The sequence below is a fragment of the Oncorhynchus masou genome, chromosome 10, assembly GCF_036934945.1.
Source record: "Oncorhynchus masou masou isolate Uvic2021 chromosome 10, UVic_Omas_1.1, whole genome shotgun sequence".
Classification (NCBI taxonomy): Eukaryota; Metazoa; Chordata; class Actinopteri; order Salmoniformes; family Salmonidae; genus Oncorhynchus; species Oncorhynchus masou.
This window is the reverse complement of record NC_088221.1, coordinates 49,091,285-49,102,162: the sequence shown is the minus strand read 5'-3', so window position 1 is coordinate 49,102,162 and position 10,878 is coordinate 49,091,285.

Below are 10,878 nucleotides of genomic sequence, written 5' to 3'. Positions count from 1 at the left end.
AGAACACCCCCCCTAAGGTGCGGACACCCGGACGCACATCAAAACAATAGGGAAGGGTCCGGGTGGGCGTCTGTCCATGGTGGCGGCTCCGGCGCGGGACGTGGACCCCACTCTATCAATGTCTTAGTCCCTCCTTCTCGCGTCCTAAGATAGTCCACCCTCGCCGCCGACCATGGCCCAGTAGTCCTCACCCAGAAACCCACTGGACCGAGGGGCAGCTCGGGACTGAGGGGCAGCTCGGGACTGAGGGGCAGCTCGGGACTGAGGGGCAGCTCGGGACTGAGGGAAGCTCGGGACTGAGGGAAGCTCGGGACTGAGGGGAAGCTCAGCACTGAGAGGAAGCTCAGCACTGAGAGGAAGCTCAGGCAGGTAGTTGGATTCGGCAGATCCTGGCTGGCTGGCGGTTCTGGCAGATCCTGGCTGACTGGCGGATCTGGAAGAGTCTGGTTGACTTGCAGATCAGGAAGAGTCTGGCTGACTGGCAGATCTGGAAGAGTCTGGCTGACTGGCGGATCCTGGCAGACTGACGGATCTGGCTGCCCCATGCTGACTGGCGGCTCAGGCTGCTCCATGCTGACTGGCAGCTCTGGCTGCTCCATGCAGACTGACAGCTCTGGCAGCTCCATGCAGACTGGTATCTCCTTGCAGACTGGCAGCTCCTTGCAGACTGGCAGCTCCTTGCAGACTGGCAGCTCCTTGCAGACTGGCAGCTCTGGCTGCTCCATGCAGACTGGCATCTCTGGCTGCTCCATGCAGACTGACAGCTCTGGCTGCTCCATGCAGACTGGCAGTGCTGGCTGCTCCATGCAGACTGGCAGCTCTGGCTGCTCCATGCAGACTGGTAGCTCTGACTGCTCCATGCAGACTGACAGCTCAGGCTGCTCCATGCAGGCTGACAGCTTTGGCTGCTCCAAGCATGCTGGCAGCTCTGGCTGTGCTGAACAGGCAGGAGACTCCAGCAGCGCTGTAGAGGAGGAAGGCTCTGGCAGCGCTGAACAGGCGGGAGACTCCGGCAGCGCAGGAGAGGAGGAAGGCTCTGGCTGCGCTAAACAGGCGGGAGACTCCAGCAGCGCAGGAGAGGAGGAAGGCTCTGGCAGCGCTGAACAGGCGGGAGACTCCGGCAGCGCAGGAGAGGAGGAAGGCTCTGGCAGCCCTGGAGAGGCGAGGCGCACTGTTGGTCTGATGCGTGGTGCTGGAACTGGTGGTACTGGGCTGAGGACACGCACAGGAAGCCTGGTGCGGGGAGCTGCCACCGGAGTGCTGGTGTGTGAAGGTGGCACAGGATGGGCTAGACCGTGAAGGCGTACTGGAGATCTTGAGAGCAGTGCTGGCACAGGACGTGTAAGGCTAGGAAAGTGCACAGGAGGCCTGGTGCGTGAGGCTGGCACCATCTTAACCAGCCGACTAACACGCACCTCAGGACGAGTATGAAGCACTGACCCAGGTGCCATCAAATCCCCGATACGCTCCGTCGGGCGAATTCCATGCAAAAAGCACCAACTCAGCAACTCCCTCATTTCTCTCTCCTCCAATTTCCCCATTAACTCCTTCACAGTCTCTGCTTCGCTCACCTCCAACACCGGCTCTGGTTCTGGTCTCCTCCTTGGCTCCTCACGATAAACAGGGAGAGTTGGCTCAGGTCTGACTCCTGACTCTGCCACACTCTCCCTGAGACCCCCCCCAAGAAATTTTTGGGGCTGACTCTCGGGCTTCCTTCCGAGTCGCCGTGCTGCCTCCTCATACCGGCTCCTCTCCGTTTTCCCCGCCTCCAGTTCTTCTTTGGGGCGGCGATATTCTCCAGGCTGAGCCCAGGGTCCTCCACCGTCCAGTTCGTCCTCCCATGTCCAATCCTTCTCTTGCTGCACCTTGGGGCGGCTACACTCCCCTGGTTTAGCCCAGGGTCCTCTCCCGTTGAGGATTTCCTCCCAAGTCCAGAAAGTCTTGTCACGCTGTTCCTGCTGCTGCTGTTGCCTGTTACCACGCCGCTTGGTCCTGTTGTGGTGGGTGATTCTGTAACGGCGTTCGTCTGTTGAAGGAGAAGCGGACCAAAATGCAGCGTGCTGGTTACTCATGTTCTTTAGTGAAAATGAAATAGACATGAAATAATTTAAATAAACAAAACAACAAACGGAACGTGAAAACCTATACAGCCTATCTGGTGACTTTAAACACAGAGACAGGAACAATCACCCACAAAATACTCAAAGAATATGGCTGCCTAAATATGGTTCCCAATCAGAGACAATGATAATCACCTGACTCTGATTGAGAACCGCCTCAGGCAGCCATAGACTATGCTATACACCCCCAAGACAAAGCACACCACAAAAAACCCATGTCACACCCTTGCCTGACCAAATACATGCAGACAAACACAATATACTTCGACCAGGGCGTGACAGTAGGCAATACTCTAGTATGTTAATCTGTATGAGACACTGTAGTATATTAATCTTTAGTAGATTCTCTATTATGTTAATATGTAGAGGATACTATGTTATGTTAATCTGTAGTAGATTCTCTCGTACGTTAATGTCCAGGAGAAACTTTGTTATGTTAATCTGTAGGAGAAACTCTGTTAATCTGTATAGATACTATATTATGTTAATCTGTAGGAGATACTATATTATGTTAATCTGTAGGAGATAATATACTAAATTAATCTGCAGGATATACTTTATTATGTTAATCTGTTGGAGATACTCTATTATGTTAATTTGTAGTAGATTATGTTTTATATTGAACTGTAGGACATACTAAAGAAGCTGTGTGTGGTGTTTTTAGCTTTATCTAAGTGTGAACGCACGGCACTATGTAATTTTTCTAATAGTAATTATCTGATACATTTTCGTTCGCCACTCTAAAAAAATGAAATCAATACATCACACTGCATCTGAGAAAACAAAGATCAGAATGATACACAGTGTCTGTTTAGAGAAGGATCAGAATATTACATCAAAAAGTGTCGGTTTAGAGAAAGATCAGAATATTACATCAGTGTAACGGCTTTCTTCATGTGAAGGAGAGTCGGACCAAAATGCGGCGTGGCTACTGAGATTCATGTTTAATAAAAAAAAGGAAACACGAATCAATACAAAAACAATAAACGTAACGTGAAAACCGAAACAGCCTAAACTGTTGCAAACTAACACAAGAACAGGAACAAGAACAATCACCCACCAAAACCCAACACCAAACAGGCTACCTAAATATGGTTCCCAATCAGAGACAATGACTCACACCTGCCTCTGATTGAGAACCATATCAGGCCAAACATAGAACTAGACAAACTAGACATGAAACATAGAATGCCCACTCAGATCACACCCAGACCAAACAAAACATAGAAACATACAAAGCAAACTATGGTCAGGGTGTGACAATCAATGTCGGTTTAGAGAAAGATCAGACTATTACACCACACAGTGTCTATTAGGAGAAAGATCAAAATATCACATCACACAGGGTTTGTTTAGAAAAAGATCAGAATATCACATCACACAGGGTCTGTTTAGAGAAAGATCAGAATATTACACCACGCAGGGTCTGTTTAGAGAAAGAACAGAATATTACAGAGAAAAATCAGACAGTCACTCGGACGTCTCAGGAGGAAGTGTAGACCACAAGCGGTTGGTGGCACTTTAATTGGGGAGGACTTTCTAGCGATAATGTCTGGATAGGAATCAGTGGAATGGTATAAAATACATCTCAGCACATGGATTCCAGGTTTTTGGTGACATTCCATTCACTCTTTTATTATGAGCTGTCCTCCCTGCCATTATTATGAGCTGTCCTCCCTGCCATTATTATGAGCTGTCCTCCCTGCCATTATTATGAGCTGTCCTCCCTGCCATTATTATGAGCTGTCCTCCCTGCCATTATTATGAGCTGTCCTCCCTGCCATTATTATGAGCTGTCCTCCCTGCCATTATTATGAGCCTCCCTGCCATGTCCTCCCTGCCATTATTATGAGCTGTCCTCCCTGCCATTATTATGAGCTGTCCTCCCTGCCATTATTATGAGCTGTCCTCCCTGCCATTATTATGAGCTGTCCTCCCTGCCATTATTATGAGCTGTCCTCCCTGCCATTATTATGAGCTGTCCTCCCTGCCATTATTATGAGCTGTCCTCCCTGCCATTATTATGAGCTGTCCTCCCTGCCATTATTATGAGCTGTCCTCCCTGCCATTATTATGAGCTGTCCTCCCTGCCATTATTATGAGCTGTCCTCCCTGCCATTATTATGAGCTGTCCTCCCTGCCATTATTATGAGCTGTCCTCCCTGCCATTATTATGAGCTGTCCTCCCTGCCATTATTATGAGCTGTCCTCCCTGCCATTATTATGAGCTGTCCTCCCTGCCATTATTATGAGCTGTCCTCCCTGCCATTATTATGAGCTGTCCTCCCTGCCATTATTATGAGCTGTCCTCCCTGCCATTATTATGAGCTGTCCTCCCTGCCATTATTATGAGCTGTCCTCCCTGCCATTATTATGAGCTGTCCTCCCTGCCATTATTATGAGCTGTCCTCCCTGCCATTATTATGAGCTGTCCTCCCTGCCATTATTATGAGCTGTCCTCCCTGCCATTATTATGAGCTGTCCTCCCTGCCATTATTATGAGCTGTCCTCCCTGCCATTATTATGAGCTGTCCTCCCTGCCATTATTATGAGCTGTCCTCCCTGCCATTATTATGAGCTGTCCTCCCTGCCATTATTATGAGCTGTCCTCCCTGCCATTATTATGAGCTGTCCTCCCTGCCATTATTATGAGCTGTCCTCCCTGCCATTATTATGAGCTGTCCTCCCTGCCATTATTATGAGCTGTCCTCCCTGCCATTATTATGAGCTGTCCTCCCTGCCATTATTATGAGCTGTCCTCCCTGCCATTATTATGAGCTGTCCTCCCTGCCATTATTATGAGCTGTCCTCCCTGCCATTATTATGAGCTGTCCTCCCTGCCATTATTATGAGCTGTCCTCCCTGCCATTATTATGAGCTGTCCTCCCTGCCATTATTATGAGCTGTCCTCCCTGCCATTATTATGAGCTGTCCTCCCTGCCATTATTATGAGCTGTCCTCCCTGCCATTATTATGAGCTGTCCCCCTGCCATTATTATGAGCTGTCCTCCCTGCCATTATTATGAGCTGTCCTCCCTGCCATTATTATGAGCTGTCCTCCCTGCCATTATTATGAGCTGTCCTCCCTGCCATTATTATGAGCTGTCCTCCCTGCCATTATTATGAGCTGTCCTCCCTGCCATTATTATGAGCTGTCCTCCCTGCCATTATTATGAGCTGTCCTCCCTGCCATTATTATGAGCTGTCCTCCCTGCCATTATTATGAGCTGTCCTCCCTGCCATTATTATGAGCTGTCCTCCCTGCCATTATTATGAGCTGTCCTCCCTGCCATTATTATGAGCTGTCCTCCCTGCCATTATTATGAGCTGTCCTCCCTGCAGCCTCCTATGCCGTAGATCACAGTACAACAGCATATGCCAATCACAGACTGTGATGATTAAAATGTTTTGCAAGAGGAACATGTCCAAATCTGAATGAAAGATGCAGAAATCCATTGAGTTTTTAAAATAATCTCACACTGACACGCAGGTTGGAGGCTTTACTCAATAGGACAGTAAAACCCTTTATTTGCATAGTCCATCTGTAAATTCTCTACAGATTGACATCTACTAATTCAAACTCTCACCCTAATGTAACACTTACCTTAACTCTAGCCCTAACCTTAACCCTTACCCTAACCTTACCTTAACCCTTACCCTAAACTTACCTTAACAATTACCCTAACCTTAGCTTAACCCTTACCCTAACCTTACCTTAACCCCTACCCTACCCTAACCTTACCTTAACCCCTACCCTAACCTTACCCTTACCCTTACCCTAACCTTACCTTAACCCTTACCCTAACCTTACCCTTACCCTTACCCTAACCTTACCCTTACCCTTACCCTAACCTTACCTTAACCATTACCCTAACCTTAGCTTAACCCTTACCCTAACCTTACCTTAACCCCTAAACCTTACCCTTAACCCTAACCTTACCTTAACCCTTACCCTAACCTTACCCTTTTTACCCTAACCTTACCTTAACCCTAACCTTACCCTAAACCTTACCTTAACCCTTTACTCAACCCTTACCCTAACCTAAAACCCTTTATTAACCTTACCTTAACCCTTACCCTAACCTAAATTAACCTTACCCTTAACCCTTAACCTTACCTTAACCCTAACCTACCCCTACCCTAACCTTACCTTAACCCTACCCTAAACCCCCTCCACCCTAAACCTTAACCCTTACCCTAACCTTACCCTTAACCTTAACCCTTACCCTAACCTTACCTTAACCCTAACCCTAACCTTGCCCTTACCTAACCTTACCCTTACCCTAACCTTACCTAACCCTTACCCTAAACCTTACCTTAACCCTTACCCTAACCTACCCTTACCCTTAACCCTTAACCCTACCCTAACCTTACCTTAACCCTTACCTTTACCTTACCCTAACCTACCTTAACCCTTACCCTAACCCTTACCCTAACCTTACCCTAACCTTACCTTAACCCTTACCCTAACCTTACCCTTACCCTAACCTTACCCTAACCCTTACCCTAACCTTACCTTAACCCTTACCCTAACCTTACCTTAACCCTTACCCTAACCTTACCTTAACCCTTACCCTAACCTTACCTTAACCCTTACCCTAACCTTACCCTAACCCTTACCCTAACCTTACCTTAACCCTTACCCTAACCTTACCCTTACCCTTACCCTAACCTTACCTTAACCCTTACCCTAACCTTACCCTTACCCTAACCTTACCTAACCCTTACCCTAACCTTAAACCTTACCCTAACCTTACCATAACCCTTACCCTAACCTTACCTTAACACTTACCCACTTACCCTAACCTTACCCCTTACCCTAACCTTACCTTAACCCTTACCCTAACCCTACCCCTAACCTTACCTTAACCCTTACCCTAACCTTACCCTTAACCTTAACCTTAACCCTTACCCTAACCTTAACCCTACCCTAACCTTACCCTAACCCTTACCCTTAACCCTACCCTAACCTTACCTTAACCCTAACCTAACCTTACCTTAACCTTAACCTTACCCTAACCTTAACCCTTACCTAACCTTAACCCTAACCTTACCTTAACCTAAACTTACCCTAACCTTACCTTAACCTTTACACCCTAACCTTACCCTAACCCTTACCCTAACCCTAACCCTAACCTTACCTTAACCCTACCCCAACACCTAACCCTTACCCTAACCTTACCCCTACCCTAACCTTACCCTAACCTAACCCTAACCTTAACCCTTACCCTAACCTTAACCCTTACCCTTAACCTAACCTTACCCTTACCCTTACCCTAACCTTAACCCTAACCTAACCATAACCCTAACCTTACCCCTAACCCTAAACCCTTAACCTACCCTAACCTTACCCTAACCTTACTTAAACCTTACCCTAACTTACCTAACCCTCTACCCTAACCTTACCTTAACCCTACCCTAACCTCTACCCTAACTCTAACCCTAACACCCTAACCTTTACCCTTACTAACTCTAGCCCTAACCGTAACACTACTTAACCCTAACCTTACCTTAACCTAACTTAACCTTAACTAACCCTAACCTTAACCCTAACTACCCTAACTCTAACTCTAGCCCTAACCATAACCTTACCCTACCCTAACTTAACCTTTACCCTAACCATAGACCCTAACCTTAACCGTTAACCCTAACTTAACCTTTACCCTAACTCTAGCCCTAACCTTAACGCTAACTTAACCTTTACCCTAACTCTAGCCCTAGCCCTAACCATAAACCTTACCCTGACCCTAACCTTAACCTTAACTTAACCTTTACTAACTCTAGCCCTAACCTTAACCCTAACCCTTTAAACTCTAGCCCTAACCCTAACCCTAACTCTAGCCCTAACAACCCTTACTTAACCTTTACCCTAACTCTATCCCCAACCATAACCTAACCCCTTTACCCTAACTTAACCCTTTACCCTAACAAACCCTAACCTTAACCTTAACCCTAACTTAACCTTTACCCTAACTCTAGCCCTAACCCTAACCATAAACCTTTACCCTAACTCTAGCCCTAACCTTAACCCTAACTTAACCTTTACCCTAACTCTAGCCCTAACCCTAACCCTAACTTAACCTTTACCCTAACTCTAGCCCCAAACATAAACCTTACCGTAACACTAACCCTAACCTTAATGCTTACCCTAACCCTAACCCTCTAAACCCCATAGCCTAACCAACCCTAAACCTTTACCTAACTCTAACCTCCCCAACACTAACCTTAACCCTAACCTTTACCCTAACTCTAGCTCTAACCATAACCCTTATAAACCTTTAACCCTAACTAACCTTTACCCTAACTCTAGCCCTAACCATAAACCTTTAACCCTAACTCATAACCTTAACCCTAACCCTAACCCTTTACCCTAACTCTAGCCCTAACATTAACCCTAACCTTAACCCTAACTTAACACCCTAACTCTAACCCCAACCATAACCTTAACCCTTACCCTAACTCTATCCCCAAACCATAACCTTAACCCTTACCCTAACTTAACCCTTACCATAACTCTAACCCCAACCATAACCCTAACCCTTACCCTAACTTAACCTGTCGTGGAAATTTTCTGTATTTACCAAATCATGAGAGCAAACCACACACAAGTCAGAGTTAGTTATAATTAAAGATGGACTTTGTGATATGAGCTCCATCACAACCCTGTGACTCTCAGATCATTTCAGTGTCTATCAATGAATTCTCTGAGAGTCCCTTACACATTGCAACTGAGATCCTTTATAGCAAAGACACACATAGCCAGACAGCATTGGCATAATTTATCATTCAGCTTTGTCTCCTAAACTATGTTCTTTTCTCAAACTCAGAACCATAAACAAATCCTCCATATCAACAGGCATATATCAAATCCATCCTATCTTGACAAGATCACAGAGACACACTGACTGGCACACAGACATTGTGGAGCCAAGAGATACATGCTTGACCTCTCCCCTCTCTCCGGCCCAAGTAACTTAGTCTTGACATAGAACAGATGACTGCAAACCCCGCCACAGTATTATACAAAAACATTCTGATGAGAAGTAACTTACAAACATATGATGAATATAAAACATCTTACCTATGTTACCAACTAATTCTGATTATTCCCCAACAAACCCTCACCCTAACTCTAGCCCTTACCCTAACCCTAACCCTAACTCTAGCCCTAACCCTAACCCTAACCCTTAGCCCTAACTCTAGCCCTAACCCTAACCCTAACCCTAACTCTAGCCCTAACCCTAACCATAAACCTTTACCCTAACTCTAGACCTAACCCTAACCCTAACCCTTAGCCCTAACTCTAGCCCTAACCCTAACCCTAACCCTAACTCTAGCCCTAACCCTAACCATAAACCTTTACCCTAACTCTAGCCCTAACCCTAACCCTAACCCTTAGCCCTAACTCTAGCCCTAACCCTAACCCTAACCCTTACCCTAACTTAACCCTTACCCTAACTCTAGCCCTAACACTAACCCTAACCCTTACCTTAGCCCTAACTTAACCCTTACCCTAACTCTAGCCCTAACACTAACCCTTACCTTAGCCCTAACTTAACCCTTACCCTAACTCTAGCCCTAACACTAACCCTAACCCTTACCTTAGCCCTAACTTAACCCTTACCCTAACTCTAGCCCTAACACTAACCCTTACCTTAGCCCTAACTTAACCCTTACCCTAACTCTAGCCCTAACACTAACCCTAACCCTAACCCTAACTCTAGCCCTAACACTAACCCTAACCCTTACCCTAACTCTAGCCCTAACCATAACCCTAACCCTTACCCTAACTCTAGCCCTAACCATAACCCTAACCCTAACCCTTACCCTAACTCTAGCCCTAACCATAACCCTAACCCTTACCTTAGCCCTAACTTAACCCTTACCCTAACTCTAGCCCTAACACTAACCCTTACCTTAGCCCTAACCATAACCCTTACCCTAACTCTAGCCCTAACACTAACCCTTACCTTAGCCCTAACTTAACCCTTACCCTAACTCTAGCCCTAACACTAACCCTTACCTTAGCCCTAACTTAACCCTTACCCTAACTCTAGCCCTAACACTAACCCTTACCTTAGCCCTAACTTAACCCTTACCCTAACTCTAGCCCTAACACTAACCCTTACCTTAGCCCTAACTTAACCCTTACCCTAACTCTAGCCCTAACACTAACCCTTACCTTAGCCCTAACTTAACCCTTACCCTAACTCTAGCCTAACACTAACCCTTACCTTAGCCCTAACTTAACCCTTACCCTAACTCTAGCCCTAACACTAACCCTTACCTTACCCTAACCCTAACCCTTACCCTAACTCTAGCCCTAACACTAACCCTAACCCTAACTTAACCCTTAACCTAACTCTAGCCCTAACACTAACCCTAACCTTAGCCCTAACTTAACCCTTACCCTAACTCTAGCCCTAACACTAACCCTTACCTTAGCCCTAACTTAACCCTTACCCTAACTCTAGCCCTAACACTAACCATTACCTTAGCCCTAACTTAACCCTTACCCTAACTCTAGCCCTAACACTAACCCTTACCTTAGCCCTAACTTAACCCTTACCCTAACTTAACCCTTACCCTAACTCTAGCCCTAACACTAACCCTTACCTTAGCCCTAACTTAACCCTTACACTAACTCTAGCCCTAACCATAACCCTAACCCTAAATTATCCTTTACACTAACTCTAGCCCTAACCATAACTCTAACCCTTACCCTAACCCTTACCCTAACTTAACCATAACCCTAACC